At 36.6% G+C, this 17822-nt stretch overlaps 1 protein-coding gene and 1 long non-coding RNA gene across 4 annotated transcripts in view; one reads left to right on the forward strand and one right to left on the reverse strand.

Moving 5' to 3' along the window:
- ZCCHC7 (zinc finger CCHC-type containing 7) overlaps positions 1-17822 on the reverse strand; it is a 236930-nt gene that overhangs the window by 133948 nt on the left and 85160 nt on the right. The window lies entirely within an intron of this gene.
- On the forward strand, positions 264-10342 carry LOC115836363. Its single transcript, XR_004031386.1, has 3 exons — positions 264-1290; positions 7999-8003; positions 10329-10342. It is a non-coding gene; the product is annotated as an uncharacterized LOC115836363 (long non-coding RNA).

Genomic DNA, 17822 nt, shown 5'->3' on the forward strand with positions numbered 1-17822 from the left:
TTTTTGCAGTTTCCTCTCAATTTTGTTTTTAATGATTGTTCACATTCAAAAGGTGTTCATGCAGATGTAGTTAAATCCTACCAGTTTCTTGAACATTCTTGTCACATTGGTAACTATGGTTTCTAACTTCTTATGTCATACTTAAGAAGTCCTCTTGAAATATAAAATAATTCACTTACATTTCCTTCTAGTACTTTATAGTTTCATTTAATATTAACAGCAAATTTTAAATTATCTAGAATTTATTTTGATGTATAGTATGGAGCAGAAATGCAACTTTTCTCCAGTATCACTTACTAACTAATCCATCCTTTCCCCAAATTAAAAATCTCACCTGTATAATGTACTACACTCTTCTTTATACTTGAAAACACACACACACACACACACACACATTCTGTTATTCTGGTCTGTTTATTCCTTGGCCTGTTCTACGTTATCTTAACTGTTATAAGCTTATCATCAAATTTAATATCTGGCAGGACACGTCACCATTTGTTTTTTTAAAAAAATTTTCTATGCCAATCTCTCAGTAATTTTTCCGACAAATATTAAGATCATTATGTCAAGCCATAAAACAATCCCCCAAGGTTATCGATTATTTTGTGGAAAGCTGGCATCTTAATAATGTCTCTTCATTCAGTTAAAATGTATGCTCTTCCGTCTGATCAACTCTCCTTTACTATCCCTCTGTTCATTTTTATAGTATTTTTTATAAACTCCACACACTTCCTGTTAAGTTTATTCCAAGGTTCTGTTTGTTTTGCTATTGAAAATGAATCTTTATCAATCTTTTATAGAACCTAGTACAACGCCTTACACAGAGCAAACACAACATATTTGAGTAAATGAATAACTACTGGTTTCACATTTACATACTACACTAGTTTCCATACCTTAAGTTTACAAAAAAAAAACAATTTTTTAAAAAATCCACTAAGATCATTTTTAGTACTTGTATTTCATGTTTCTCTTATTCATTCCCTGTATTCAATTAATCAACAGAGCCATCATTTTTTTCTTTGACTTTTTCTTGAGTTTACTTTCTCTATTCAACTCTTACTCATCTTAATCTAGTTACGCACTATCATGCTCAATTCAGAGAAACCATATTACCATATATTTAGAAACTGTGCACTCACCAACCAATGCCTCAAATCAAAATTAGATTCCATAGTCTCTGTGGAATTCAATATTGACCATTCCTGCCTTAAAATGTTCCACCCTTTGTCTCTACATACTATCCTTGCCTGCTTATTCTTTTCTATTAATATTTTCTCTATTTCCAGTGTTCTAAATGATTATCCATAGCCATTGTTTATTCAAATATTTAACCGTGGTGATGTCATTTATAATAGCTGCTACATTATGGATCTTTCCCTTTGAAAGGCCACTCTTCTTTCTCCTTTTCTATTCTTACTACCACCATCCTTACTCAGGTCCTTAAATCTCTAATACTATCATCATTTTCTTATCCCATGTTTCCTCCCACTCTATCCTGCATACCAGTGGATTAATCATGTTATCAGTATTTCTCTAGGTCTGCCCTAAAACTTTTAACAGCTTCTTAAGGCTTAGTGCAAAATTCTTCAAACTGTTCCTCAGGGCAATAAGGGTGTTACTGATGTGCCTCTGTGGCTGCACTGGTGGAACCTGGTAAGCTCCACATTCTTCAACCCAAGTTGATTAAGGCAACTCTGCATTTGTCTCTTTTACACATGGAGGTTATTTAGCAACATTCTGCTTGAAGAGACAATTCTACTACTTGTGTGGGGAAAAAATTTTGGAAAAGTTCAAGAGAACAAAGAAATCTCACTTAGCCAACTTGCATTCGGTCTTCACAAAATTGCCCCCAGAATTCCTTATTTTTGAGCTTCAGCACTCTATCTTTTAATCAATTTTGAACAAATCAGACTTCTCTCCTCATTGTTCTTCATATAAAACAATGTTTTATCTCCATACCTTTGCTCACTTCTTTATCCCTGCCCACAATACCCTTCTCTCTACCTATATAAACTATACCTGTACGAATCTTCCTTATCCCTCAAGGCCCAGCAAAAATGCTAGCCCTACAAGAAATTTTTCATGATTCCAACAGCTCTCAGTAATTTCTCGCTCCTTCAAACTCCCACAGTACTATCAATCACTCACATTTGGCAGTATCATGTGATGCCCTTCCTTTTTTCTTTTTGAGACGGAGTCTTATTCTGTCACCCAGGCTGAAGCGCAGTGGCACAATCTCAGCTCACTGCAACTTTCACCTCCCGGGTTCAGGTTATTCTCCTGCCTCAGCCTCCCAAGTAGCTGGGATTACAGACATGCACCACCATACCCGGCTAATTTTTTATATTTTTGGTAGAGATGGGGTTTCACCATGTTGGCCAGGCTGGTCTAGAACTCCTGACCTCAAGTAATCTGCCCGCCTCGGCCTCCCAAAGTGCTGGGATTACAGGCATGAGCCACCGCGCCTGGCCGATGCCCTTCCATTTTATGACTGACCACCAATCTTAACAGTCTAATCGGAATATAAGGCCCCTGAAAACACATGATCACAATCTATAACCTACATAGCTTCTGAAGCACTGAGTATAGTACTGAACAATAGCTGTCTGACTGATTACTTGTATGTATGTTTCATCACTTCCTTACTCAGAAACACAAAGTGATTTACAAGTATTTTCCACATCAAACTCTATCATCTGGTAAGCATCCCTTTCTTTCCTTATTAATACCACACCTCATTTTCACTTCTTCCATGGACCCAATAACCTTCACCACCCTTCACTAAACCTTCCTCACCCAAGGAATGTCCTGACCTCCTTGATATCTATTCAAATTCTGCCTAGTCTTCAGAGACCAGTTCAAGTTACATTTCATCAAAAAATAAAATAAGAAAACCTAAATAGACTATTCCAGCCACACTGATTTTCTCTGAACTCCTACTAAACTTACTTTTAGACTTACACAATTTAAACTTTTGGACTCACATGATTTTAAATATACCACATTATATCTTAAAATGTCCTATAATCATTTCAGATGCATTAATTTTGCCAATCCAACTGGCTAGGGGCTATGAAACATTTCCTATTCAATATTTATTTTTATATCCCTTAGGAAAAATAATATGCACAAAATAATTCTTAAAAGAGTGCCGGGGCCAGGCGCGGTGGCTCAAGCTTATAATCCCAGCACTTTGGGAGGCAGAGGCGGGCGGATCACGAGGTCAGGAGATCGAGACCACAGTGAAACCCCGTCTCTACTAAAAATACAAAAAAATTAGCCGGGCATGGTGGGGGGCACCTGTAGTCCCAGCTACTAGGAGAGGCTGAGGCAGGAGAATGGTGTGAACCCGGAAGGCGGAGGTTGCAGTGAGCCAAGATCATGCCACTGCACTCCAGCCTGGGTGACAGAGCAAGACTCCGTCTCAAAAAAAAAAAAAAAAAAAAAAAAAAGTGCCAGGAAATACAGAGGCTACATAGTTCCCTGAAGATTAATCCTTAATAATGCATTAAAACAAAAAGAATTAGCCACGAATTAGTGTGCAGTCTAAGAGGGAGAAGTGCATATAGCAGAAGTTAAGCCATCTCAAGGAATTAATTTTCAGGTATAAAATTAGTTAGTGAGTACCTAGTGTAGGAGTTGGCAAACTTTTTTGGTAAAGTGCTAGATAAATATTTTGACCTCTGCTTGTCATATAATCTCTGTCACAACTACTAACTCTGCTGCATAATGGGCAATATGTACATGAATGAGCGTGGCTTTGTCCAAAGAAACATTCATTACAAAAAATTGGGCGTTGGGCCAGATGTGGCCTGTGGGCCATAGTTTGACAATTCCTGGCCCATTCTGGAAGTGGTTTTAAAACTTTTGTTTTCTGTTTTTAGTTTTCATTTTTAAAGAACATTTTTCTCAAACCTTAAGCAGAATCCCAATCTTTTTTTTTTTTTTTTTTTTCTGGACGGAGTCTTGCTCTGTCACCAGGCTGGAGCGCAGTGGTGCAATCTTGGCTCACTGCAACCTCTGCCTCTCTGGTTCAAGTGAGAATCCCAATCTCAAAAAAAAAAAAAAAAAAAAAAAAAATGTTGCTCTAGCTATAGTTAAGCAGGGAAGGAGAAAAAAGACTGCAGAGTTACAGAGTGGCCCACCAGACTTTCCCCTCTCTAATACCTTCTTTCCCATCTCTAAAGCTCTGCAGGATACAATTTGTTTTATTTTTATTTTTGGAGATGGAGTCTTGCTCTGTCACCCAGGCTGGAGTGCAGCGGCGGAGTCTCGGCTCACTGCAACCTCTATCTCCCAGGTTCAAGCAATTCTCCTGCTTCAGCCTTCTGAGTAGCTGGGACTACAGGTGCGTGCCACCACGCCCAGCTATTTCTGTATTTTTAGTAGAGACAGGGTTTCACCACGTTGGCCAAGCTGGTCTTGAACTCCTGACCTCAAGTTATCCATCAGCCTTGGACTCCCAAAGTGCTAGGAGATTACAGGCGTGAGCCACCACGCCTGGCCCAGGATACAATTTGAATGCATTTAAACCCCGAAGTTTTATAGGTAAGAAAATAAACACGGGGGAACGAATTTATATACATTATGAAAACTTGAGCCAGTGCTAAAATTAAAACCTAGATCTCACTCCTGATTGTATGCCTTACCATGAACCCGTAATAGTTAACTTGGGGAGTCAGTCAGGAATCAAGTGGAAAGACAAAGCACTTTATTATGCTTCATAACTTCTGATAAGGCCTTATTATTTAATTGTAGTTGGATTTGAGGATTTGAATCCACAAAGATTTTTTTTTTGCCCTTTCAAGAATCTTTATACTTAGATTCATCTGCTACTTGACAATCGAAACAAAATTCCAGAGCTGTCACGGAGTTATACAGTAAATAGCTTGTGATCCTTGTTATGAAACCATAATTAGGAATTTAATGGCCCTAAATTTGTCTCTTTTCCATATGATTTTTCATAGGCTACTGCTAAATTTAAAAATCAGAGTCTGGCAAAAAGAACTAGAAGATGATTAAGTCTAAAGAACTAATGACATGCTTTAAAATAGAATTTCCAAAGTACATATCCAAAGGAATAACTACTGATAGGCCATAAGCAGAGAATTTCCAAACAGAATACTCATTCAAGATCATCATTACTGAAGAGAAAACTGGCACATTTAAAAAAATGATTTATCTTCATATCCAGAGTAGGATTACCTCTGACTCTAAAATATAACCCTGACAATCTCTGACATTTTCTCTAAGTTGTGCGTAAATGTCCTTAGAATAAACTCATCTTCACATATGAAGATTAAGTACAAGACACTGTTGGAAATTTAAAATAGCAATAATTGGGAAAAATTAGACAAGAGCATGGACACAATATTATTCATGCTCTAGAACATTTTAGTGTATATTATCCTAACAATAATCACAAGGGTTTTTTTTCAGCTGAAGGATAATAACCATGCGGAAAACATGTACTGCATACATTCTAAGTATCCACTTTAATCAAATTTGAGGGGGAAGGAGAGCTTTATAAGGTGCCAAAATACTATAGGTTTTATTTTTGTATTATCATGCTAAACAATTCTTTCACTGATTGAAGGCTGCTTGAGTTCCTAAAAGTTTTTATAATTTTTACATGACTCACATAGACTAAAACAGAAAATTTCCAAAAATTATTGTGAAATAACATATAGGCTTATAGACACACTGCTTGCCACATTTAAAAATGAATTTAGAAGATACAAATAATTACTGAAATTTCTCTCATATGCATGAAACATTTCTATTTTCACGGATACTGTTATTAAGAATTAGAAATAAGGTAATTATATAAACAAATTATTTTAGTATTAAGAAAAATATTCATCTGTGTTTTCACTGAAGGATTCTAACTATAAAACATAACCTTCAGAATTCTCATCAGCTTCTCTCCTTAAGTCACTGTAAGATAGACACACCTGTAGCAAATAAAGAATAAAGGGAGCCTTGTAGGAATATTACTGAAATTTTAAATAGTAATAATAAGAAAAGTGAGATAGAGGATAAAGTGCATTTTATAGTATTTTCCTACAGTTTTTAGTAAATATGAATATCTGATTTCAAATTTAATAATAATTATTAGAAATTATCCTTAACCTACAGAGTCAAAACTACTTAAGAACATTTTAAAAATAAGAGGCTTTCATAACAGTCAAATGCATACTACAACTAAAATTACAAAGACTTCCATTTTCTGGTTGTTCTAAGAAATGTCTTAACAGAAAATTTTATGCCAAAATTATGCCATGGGCAATGAGATAATGCTCTCCCTATAAGATACACTTTTTATTTATTTATTTATTTATTTATTTATTTATTTATTTATTTATTTATTTATTTTTGAGACGGAGTCTCTCTCTTGTTGCCCACGCTGGAGTGCAATGGTGTGATCTTGGCTCACTGCAACTTCCGCCTCCCGGGTTCAAGCAATTCTCCTGCCTCAGCCTCCCAAGTAGCTGGGATTACAGGTGTGTGCCATCATGCCCAGCTAATTTTGTATTTTTAGTAGGGATGGGGTTTCACCATGTTGGTCAGGCTGGTCTCGATCACCTGACCTCAGGTGATCTGCCCACCTTGGCCTCCTAAAGTGCTGGGATTACAGGCATCAGCCACCGCGTATGGCCAAGATAAACATATGTTTTCTAACCATTTAGAGCAATAAAATAATGTCTCACAATAATATAATAAAATTTCTATCAGATGCAAGCAACAATTATTTCCTTTCATGCTCACAAACATTTTTCTGCGGCTCAGAAATATGAACCATATACAGGCAATTCATGTACTTTCTAAGAGACAAGAATGAAAATTACAGAAAATGCTATATGACCTTGTTAGTAAAGAAATAACAGTTCTATTACCTACAGCAAAAGACAGGAGTTTAGGATGTCAGGAACAGTTTAAAGCCTCTATGATCAAGTAATATTCTCTGAGTCACTACTTTGTTACTTGTGTGGGAGTGTAGCAAAAGGATTATTGCTAATCCTTTAACTGTGAATAATGGTTTATTGAACAATTCCTACATAAATTCCAACTGTGACCACAAAATCAAACCCTCATAGGCCAAGATATTTTCCTCTTACATAACAAAATTAAAATGCTTAAAAATATACACATACACAATTAAATCAATTACAAATCGATTTATATGTGTGCAGTAAAGGCTTTTACAGCTTTTATTTACAGCATTCATTTTTATTTTAATCTTAAACAAGTCTAAGTATGGCCCTTCCACTTAGGTATCAATTAAGAGTGGTAACAAAATTTCAAAATACTTTTTCAAATAGGTGAGAGTCATTCAGAGAAATAAAGAAGCAAGATATTAGAATGAAGTTAAATGCATCTTTTGTCAGTAACGTATGTTGCTCCCACTGGCCTCATAAACAAGCTGCTCCTTTTTGAATAAAGCAGACCTTCAATTTAAATTTATGGAAAGACTAAAGCAGGAGAGCCTGCACTCACAATTTTAATAACCTATTAAGTTGCGACTTCAGATTCATTTTATAACCACGCTCCTCAGGGAGCTATGCTATCTGGATAAAGATAAAATTTTTTTCCTTTAAAGATAAATAGCATCATTAATCTGCAACATTTCTTTTCTATTATCTTTCGAAATGAGGAGTTATTTTGTTCTGATCTTGAGGTAATTAGCCTTCATTCACTAGCCTGAAAATGTCTGTGTTCTGAAAATTAAAAATGTGTCATTAAGTGGAATTTACCATAATGTCATTTATCTTTATATAGTTCATCAGTGACAGCAATGGGCCTGGGAATCCATCAGCTTTTACCAAGGAAGCATTAAAACAAATTGAAAAACAGAATAATCCCAGACACTCTTTAACACAGTCAAAGCCATTTGGGTAATTAAATAGTGGTATTTAAAGTTTTAATTTAGATTTTTCCCTCTGTTCATCAGTAGTCAAATGAGATGTTCATATTCATAACTGTTTGTAATAAAAGGTTTCGTAAAGCAAGCAGAATATCAATGTTATTAAAATTTAATGTAACATAGGGTGAGCTTTAATCTACAAAATAAAGTTTTTATTTTCCTACACCCTGATTTATAAGATTATATCAGAAATATCTCTTTCTTCAACTCTATAGGTTGCAATGTTAGTTTCACAAAAACTGATATTCAATACCCAAATAACAAAAAAGTATATGACTTGAAATTGAGCTTCATTATTACTAATGCTGGGAAAGAATAGTATCTTTTCCACCTTTAATTTGTTTTCACTAAACATACTCCTCCAACAATTATTGTACAGAATTATGAGACATAATTATGAAAATAAACTCGGCTTCATAAAACATCAAAGAAAATAAGAATTAAATTAATGTAATAAATAATTCAACTAATAAATAAGAATTAAAATAAAGTAAGTATTTTGTGGTGGTAAAGGAGCACAGAGGCATTGTTGCTATATAATTAATTCTATCCATATAGTGATGAGAAACAACACGACAGAAACATAGCTCAAAAATCATATTGTTAGTTAAGACATTAAAAATACCCTGATAGACTTCTAAAAGACATAACATAATGAAAGCAGTTGAAAAAGCTAAACTGTCATAAAAATGTTTCTTAAGTATAATAGCTTCAATGCACAGTTTCATTCAACATAATAAAAACATCCACTATTTCCCTTTCTATATATCTAGAAAAACCGAATCTAGGATAATGTTTCCTTAACATAAAAATAATCTAACAATATAAAGATTAACTTAATGCAGCATGGCTCAGTAGTAAGTAATTTATATTCTGAACTTACATAGTATACTCAAATGTGTTAATGAGTGTTTCAGTAGGATTTTATGTTAAACTACTAGATAACTTAAATTTAAAGCTTTGCCACATAGATATGCAAATTAAGATTTCAGATGTCTTGGGGAATAATCCTAGGAATAAGTGATTCTTTGTAAAATATCTAAAATAGAAATTAATTTTCTTGTCTGATGAATTCTAACACACAAATACACACACACACACACACACACACACACACACACACACACACACACACCATTGAGCGAATCTCATACCAAATATTGGTTAAGGACCCAAAAACTTACGAAAAGCTATCTATCATCTCCGATTCCCAACTAGCTTTTCAATGTTGTTGATTTACTCTGCACTGAGTCAGGGCAATGGAAATATGCAATATTAAATAAGGATATGATTTTATCATCCATTTCTTTAAAACAACGTGCAGGATAATAAATCAGAACTTTTTACAATCAAAACACTTTAGAAACAATTTTACAATAAGGAAAGGAAAGGCGCTCTCAGGAGGTGAAAACTTGGCATATTGGTACTAGTCAACAACAGCACAAGTGGGATTAGAATTCATGCATCCAGGCTATTCTTATACCATCTGCCTTGCAGATCAATGAATCTAAAACATTTACTCAATATTTATGCATTTACTAAGTATGAATCATCAGATAAATAGACATTACTAACAGTAAAAAGCATATTCTGAATTTGACACCTTGTTAAAAGTTTTCAGGCAGTATTAGGATCCCTGTATCAATAAACCAACAAGGGTTCTGTTGTTGCCTTGAATTATCTGCTTTTGAAATTTTAACTAATATTGCTTAAAATAACATATTCACCAATATAATTTCTAAGTCTGTCTTTATTCATCCTGTGGAACTATACAGGTTTTCTGTTACATTGTCATTTTAGCTAAAAATATTTGCTTGCCCCCTTTAAACAAGGAAATAACACTGTCCAGGTCAGGTTGAGCAGTAATTACATTATCTTCAAAACTGTGTGGAGGAAGGACCTTTTGGTCAAATACAACTTTCAAAAAAAGTTGAAGCTCAAATAATTTGTAGTTATCCTCATTAATCCTTCTTGGTACTAAACATTACTAAACCAATTTTATTGGTAAATAAAAATTCAGCAGAAAAGTATATATGTATTTGCAATATTGTTTAAAGTGGTTTTAAAAAACAGAAAACAGTTGAATATCTAAGCGAATAGTTCAGTAAATTCCGAAACATCCGCTCTGTCTATTCTATAGAATATAATTACAGCTATTAAAAAGTCAAGCCCTCTATCAACCAGGGAAACTTACATAGTAAAAGTGAAAAAAGTATGTCTCAGAGAAGTCTGTAAAAAAAACAATGACTCCAAAACTACTGTGCATGTGTTCTTTGGACAAGCATGAAGAAACACATAGAAGGATTCAGAAGGTGTATACACTGATATATTGTTGATGTACAGGTAGAGAAGCTGTTAACACTGTGTTTAGGGGTCAAGGAAGCAAGAAGAGGAAGAAAAGTATTAACATTTTCTTAATTAATCCTGAGGGAGAAGCAATTCATCCAACAAGGTGACCGATCTTTTAGATGGGGACTCTGAAGTAAGGCTGGGCTGCCTTAAGCTGATATCAGAGCCTTAGAGTTCCACTGCTGGCAGAATTATTTACTAAGATCTAATTTTCAATTCATCTCAATGATTCAGATAGCCAACTAAAAAGAAAAGAAAGAGAAAGAGAAAAAGAAAGAAAGCTATTTCACAACTATACCCTTAAGAAAAGCAATTTTTTTGAAGATCTGCTCTTTTCTAAAGTAGAAAAAGTCTTTATTTTCCCCCTCCAAAAATTTTTTTAAAGGAATCATTAGGATAATGGCTGACTAAATCAGTATGCTTGTGCAAACAAATTAAAATATTTCTAAGTAAAATTTTTTTTTTAGGTATGGTAGAAGATTGGCTCAGGGTTTCTCAATCTTGGTACTACTGATATTTTGGGCCACGAAATTATTTATTTAGTGGCAGGATGTTTAGCAACAACTCTGGCCTCTACCTGCTGAATGCCAGTAGTGCCTCCCCCCGCCTCCCCAACTGCCACTGGGTTGTAACAATCAAAAATGTCTCCAGACATTATCAAAATGATCCTGGGAGGTAAAATCATCCCCAGTGATTTAGCCAAAAATTTTCTTATTTTTGTTTTTTTCTTTTTTGAGACGGAGTCTCGCTCTGTCACCCAGGCTGGAGTGCAGTGGTGCCATCTCAGCTCACTGCAAGCTCCACCTCCCGAGTTCATGCCATTCTCCTGCCTCAGCCTCCCAAGTAGCTGGGACTACAGGCGTCCGCCACCACACCCGGCTAATTTTTTGTATTTTTAGTAGAGATGGGGTTTCACCGTGTTAGCCAGGATGGTCTCCATCTCCTGACCTCGTGATCCGCCCACATTGGCCTCCCAAAGTGCTGTGATTACAGGCGTGAGCCACCGCGCCTGGCCCTAGCCACAGATTTTCTAAGCAAAATGACTTAATGTTTTACACTAGCAACAGTCCTTTGCAGACTGCTGAGCAACATTTCCATATTAACATTCTACAACGAAAAATGTTAAAGATAAAATAATATCACATCATTAACATCCTATTACTAAGACATGAAAACTGAAGCTTTAAAAGTATCCAGAAATGAGAACTATCATTACAAAACATACTACTTCTCTGCGTTATACATAAAAAAAAACCCTAGTATGAATCAAAGCACTGTGAGAGAACTCAGTATTTGATGATAAAGATGGAAGAAAAATAATATGTATAATGTAATCTATCTTGGCTGCATATACAGCTTATATTATTAAAAAACCAAAACCAAAAACAAAACCCCAAAACAAACAAACCAAAAAACCCTACAAGTAAAACCATATGTATGCTGAATCACTCTCTCCCACTAAACTTAAACTTCACACCTTCATTGAAAAAATTATGACCCAATTCAAGACTTCACATTTCTAACATTTGTAAAAATCTGTCTTTCTCCATCGTTCATACAATGTTATAAGGTAACAAAACATATATTAATCCCTAAACGTTTTGATCATGCAAAACACTTAATTTCCCAGCTTACTGGAAATTCTTTAGAAATAAAAATAAAATGTTTAAAACTGTCACACTGTTCCAGCTAACCAGCAAAACTCACTATCTGAATGATCAACTGGAGACATTAGCATTCCTGGCAGAAGGAACTACAGAGAAAAGTGAAGCCACAGGAAAATGTTTAAGTATAAGGCCCCAGGGAGTATGTGTACAGGAGAAAGAGGCAGAGACAGACTGAAAGACATAGAGACTAATCATCTGACCAGACAAATGGAGTGACTTTCAAACCTCTTTTAGTTATAGAGCCCTATTTTAAAGAAACCAAAACATGCAAAAGAGATTAAAGCCTAAAGGTTGAGGATAGGAATCTGGTGACTTGACCCCTACCTTTCCAAGGGAATGCCTAAGAGGCTCCAAAAAAAACCTGTTTAGAAACCAGTGGAATAGGGTAGAGAAAAATCTGTGAGGGGGCTAAGAAATAAGATTTTAAAAGGTAGGTTGGGGCATATTATGAATGCCTTAGATGCTGGTTGAATAGTTATATTTAGTAGATATCAGGGAGCCACTGCAGATGTCAAAACAGGGGAGGGAAATGAATGATGTAATGCACACAAGAAACAAATGAAATAATAAACCTTGTTCATTATTATACACTACTCCTGAAAAATCTTGGTGTTTTCTACATAATCTTATTTATCACATGAAAAAGATCAGTAATATAAGATAGGATGAACAGTATGAGGGCTAAATATAGTTCAGTGAAAGGATACATTTTAATATTATAAATACTAAATGTTCATAGATGTGGTTATTTCTCATTGATAAAGTACAGCCTCTTCTATGAGTCTCTTGAAGGTCCACGGCTGCAAATGCAGACTTTTAGATGTCATTCTCCATGTCAAGTGGCAGCCAGTAGTCACACCAACTGTCAGTTTGACAAGTCCTCTCTTAGCATTCAGGGATAAAGTGCACATACACAACACCCTTCCTGACAAAAAAGAAGCCAGGAAGATGAGGGCCAGCCACTAGAGGGGAGACAATCAAGCTGGCAGGAAAGGACTATGACAATAAACCAGAGAGCCACGAAAGGGTGAAAGAAAGCTTGCTCACTCTGAAGCCAAAAAATTAAAAAAAATAAAAATAAATAACAGGAAGAAGAAACAGAAAAAGAAAGAAACCTAATCATATAGCATGGGGTCAAATGAAGAGAAAAAAAAAACTGTCCTTGGTGGATTCAAAGAGAGACCAATAATCCAGAAAGCCTTCTGACTTCATGTATTACTATCTGCCCAAGTAATCTGCCCACCAAACAATCTTTAGCATCAACATGTCCACTCCAGTAACTTATTCTCTCCAGAACACACCCCTACCTAACTACTCCACACTTCTCCAGAGTCCTAATGCTGCTATATGCCCACTGATTTCCCTTAGAAACACAAATATTTATCCAGTTTATTCAGTCATGCATTCAAGAAGTATTTGAGCACTGTTCTAGGCCCTGGGGATGCAGAAATGAAACAAAAAAGGTTCTTCTTTAACAGGTAGAGTGAAACCATTAAATATATACATACACACATGTGTATACATACATATGCATATAAAACATTAAGGGGGATAGAAAATGAAAAGGGTAGACAAAGATGTTATTTTATACAGGTGAGGGAAATTCTCTCTGATGATATTTGAGCAAGATTGAAAAAAATGAGGAAGACAGCCATGTAAATATTGAGGTTGGAAAGCATACACAACAGAGGGCACGATATGTGCAAAAGCTCTAAGACGGGAATATACTTGGAACTTTAAAAAAAAAATGGCCAGGCACGGTGGCTCATGCCTGTAATCCCAGCACTTTGGGAGGCTGAGGTGGGCAGATCGCAAGGTCAGGAGATGGAGACCATCCTGGCTAACACAGTGAAACCCCGTCTCTACTAAAAATACAAAAAATTAGCCGGGCGTGGTGGCGGGCGCCTGTAGTCCCAGCTACTCGGGAGGCTGAGGCAGGAGAATGGCGTGAACCTGGGAGGTGGAGCTTGCAGTGAGCTGAGGTCGCACCACTGCACTCCAGCCTGGGCGACAGAGTGAGACTCCGTCTCAAAAAAAAAAAAAAAAAAAAAAAAATCGCGGTTGTATTTTATTATGCCAGCCCAAGTAAAAAGAGAAAAGAATAAAGTTATTAATATTTTTAAAAATTTTTTTAAAAGCAGTCAATGTGGCTGAAGCAGAGTATTGATAGGTGATAGTATTAGGAGATAAGATCAGAAAGATAAAGAACCATATCATATATAGCCTTCTTTGCCATGAAATGAATGAGCTGTGTGCAAAGAAATGACATTGTCTGATTTATGTGTTAAAAGGACCTCTCTAGCTGCTTGGTGGAAAAATGAAGAACAAAAATCTAGGACACCACTGCAACAGTTTAAACTATGATAATGGTGAATTGGAACAAGGTGATGGCAGAGTAGATGGGTAAGAAGTAACCAGGTTCTGATTCTAAGTATATTCCAAAGGCTTAAAGTGACAGGTTTTGCTGCTGGTGTGGACGTGAGATATAAGTACCAGAAAGCAGCTCAGGATTACCAGAGATGCTGCCAGCCCATACTCATCACTCAATATGATCTGTTACACATTACCTATTCTCATTTCATCTCATTCAACACTGCCATTTCTAAACTTGCTCTCACCCTTCTTTTTGCTGAAGCAGCACTCCTGCCTATTAAAGCTAGAAGTGAGAAAGGGCTGGTGAAGGCAATCTAGTAGACTGTGTTTCAGAAGCTGTAATAGGCCGGGAGTGGTGGCTCATGCCTGTGATCCTAACACTTTGGGAGGCCGAGGCAGGTGGATCACTTGAGCTCAGGAGTTTGAGACCAGCCTGGGCAACATGGCAAAACCCCACCTCCACTAAAAATACAAAAATTAGCTGGGTGTGGTGGTGTACGCCTGTAATTCCAGCTATTCGGGAGGATGAGGTGGGAGGATCACCTGAGCCGAGGAGGCCAAGGCTCTGTGATCATGCCATTGCACTCCAGCCTGGGTGACAGAGTAAGACCTTGTCTGAAAACAAACAAACAAAAGCAGAAGCCATAACAAAAAATACACTGGAGAAACCAAGAGCACCAAATCATTCATTTAAAAAATTGATGTGAACACCACTAACACAGAAAGGAGGGCCAGAGTACAGGAGGGCCTACTAATATACTTAACAAAGACTTAAAACTATTTACTAAACCTCAGTCATAAAAAGTGATAAAATGATGAACATAAATATCAAAAATAAAACAATAATTTGAAAAAAATGCTGGCAATGATTAAACAGATAGGAAATCACACCAGAGAAACAGAAATTATTTTTTAAAAGCAATGGAAAATTTAGAAATAGAAAATATAGTATCTGAAATATTTTTAAAAATCACTGAATGGGCTAAATAGCAGATTGGCTATGATAGAAGGAAAAGTTAGTAGGCATGAACATAGATCAGTAGAAATTATCCGATCTGACAAACAGAAAATCGATTTTTTTTGTTTTAAACATGGCATCGTAAACTGAAGGAAACAGCAATGGATTACCACATGTATTATGGGATTATAAGAATGACCAGGAGGAAAAAATGAAGCAAGAAAAAAGTTTTAGTCTTGAACACAAGGCAAAAAAAAAAAAAAAAACTCTGGAGAAATAATAAATAAAACTTTTATATCCAACCAGGAAAAATACAAAAAATGTACAACCAGGCACATCACAAACTACTATAAAGTTTAAATACAGAAATAATCTTGAAAGAAGGCAGAGAAAAATGACACATTAACATATAGAAAAAAAAATAAATGACTACTGACATCATAAAAAATAATAAATGCCAGAACACAGTAGAAATACACATTGCAAGTGCTAAAAAAAGCTTTCAAATGAGATTATATGCTCCAAATATATCATTTAAGAATGAAAGCAAAATTACACTTCCAGTTATGATGGAGTAACAAGGACCACATATACTTCAACTCTAAACAATAAGAAGACACAACCGTATTCATTCATTAATTTAGAGACAGAGTCTGGCTTTGTCATCCAGGCTCGAGTACAGTGGTAAGATCATAGCTCACTGTAGCCTCAAACTCCTGGGCTAAAGCGATCCTCCCCTCTCAGCCTCTCCAGTAGCTGGGACTATGTTTGCGCACCACCATGACCAACTTTTTTTTTTTGGAGAGACTAGAGTTTCACTAAGTTATCCAGGCTGATATCAAACTCTCAGCCTCAAGAGATCCCCCTGCCTCTGTCTGAAACACTTTTAGACACAGAACAGACATGGCAGAATAGTGATCCTGGAGAGAAAGGAAATAGGTAAGTTGAATCTTACCACATTGAGAAGGTTTACTGGCCACCTTGTAAGGGAGGAGGTAGTCAAACCAGACTCCATCTACCTAATTGAGTGTCAAGGACAGATCACAGAACGTACACAGGTCAAAGTCGCCGCAATTTCCAGAGAAAAATACCAGAGAAACTGGCCACATAGAAAGCTAGGCCCAGCATCGTGGCTCATACCTGTAACCGCAACACTTTAGGAAGCTGAGGCAAGTGGATCACTTGAGCCCAGGAGTTTGAGACCAGCCTGGGCAACAAGGGCAAAACCCATCTCTACAAAAAATACAAAAATTAGCTGGATGTGGTGGTACATACTTGTAGTCCCAGCTACTCGGGAGGCTAAGGTGGGAGGATCGCTTGAGTCCAGCAGGTTGCGCTGAGCCAAGATCGCGCCACCACACTCCAGCCTGGGCAACAGAGGGAGACTCTGCCAAAACAAAGAGGGAAAGGTGAAGGCAGGAGGGGAGAGGAATGAGAGAGAAGTGGGGAGGAGGAGGGGAGGGGAAAGCCGGGAGGGGAAGGGAGGGAGGGGAAAGAAAGCTGAAGATTGGTTTCATCAATTTTCTGGCTTAGTATTATTCTCTTGTGTGGGGATAGAAGGAACTACTTGAAATCAGGGAAAGAACCCTCCTACATGCTTTCTACACAAAACCTACTTTTTAGACATATATCTGTTAAAAATAAAAGAACTAAAAAATGGCAGAAAAGATAGCAAGAGTGGCTGCCTATATTAGTATCAGAAAAAGCAGATTTTAGAACAAACGACGTTGTCAGGAATAAAGAGAAACATTTAATAATGACTAAGGGGACAATTCACCAAAATATCATAATACTCCTAAGAATGGGGCTTCAAAATGTACAAATTAAGAACTGACAAAGCTGAAAGAAAAAAAAAAACTCCAACAAATCCACAATTGTACAAATGCATGATTTTAACTTTCCTCACCAAATAAAAAAAGTGGAGCTGGCTGGGCACGGTGGCTCACGCCTGTAATCCCAGCACTTTGGGAAGCCAAGGCAGGTGGATCACAAGGTCAGGAGTTTGAGACCAGCCTGACCAACATGGTAAAACCCCATCTCTACTAAAAATACAAAAAATTAACCAGGTGTGGTCCCATGTGCCTGTAATTCCAGCTACTCAGGAGGCTGAGGCAGGAGAATCGCTTGAACCCGAGAGGCGGAGGTTGCAGTGAGCTGAGATTGTGCCTCTGCACTGCAACCTGGGCGACTGAGCGAGACTCCATCTCAACAAAAAGTGGAGCTTACAAAGTACCCATCAACAGAGCGAAGATGACATAAACCATGACACATCTAAGCTGTGAAATATTATGCAGTCACTTTAAAGTGTATTAAAGTATACTAGTTGTCTTTCAGGTGGAACACTCTCATTTTCTAGTAAGGGAGGAACCTGATATGTTCTCCAGGCCTTTTAGAAAAGAGTTGTTCTTTTGGCCACATACATGTGAAGCTACAAGAAAGGTGATACTGCAGACATGAAGGGAATAGGTACTGTTCAAAAAGGAATGCCTCACAAATGTTACCATGGCAAACCTGGAAGTCTACAATGTTACCCTGCATGCTGTTGGCA

Source organism: Nomascus leucogenys, chromosome 8, assembly GCF_006542625.1.
Source record: "Nomascus leucogenys isolate Asia chromosome 8, Asia_NLE_v1, whole genome shotgun sequence".
Lineage (NCBI taxonomy): Eukaryota > Metazoa > Chordata > Mammalia > Primates > Hylobatidae > Nomascus > Nomascus leucogenys.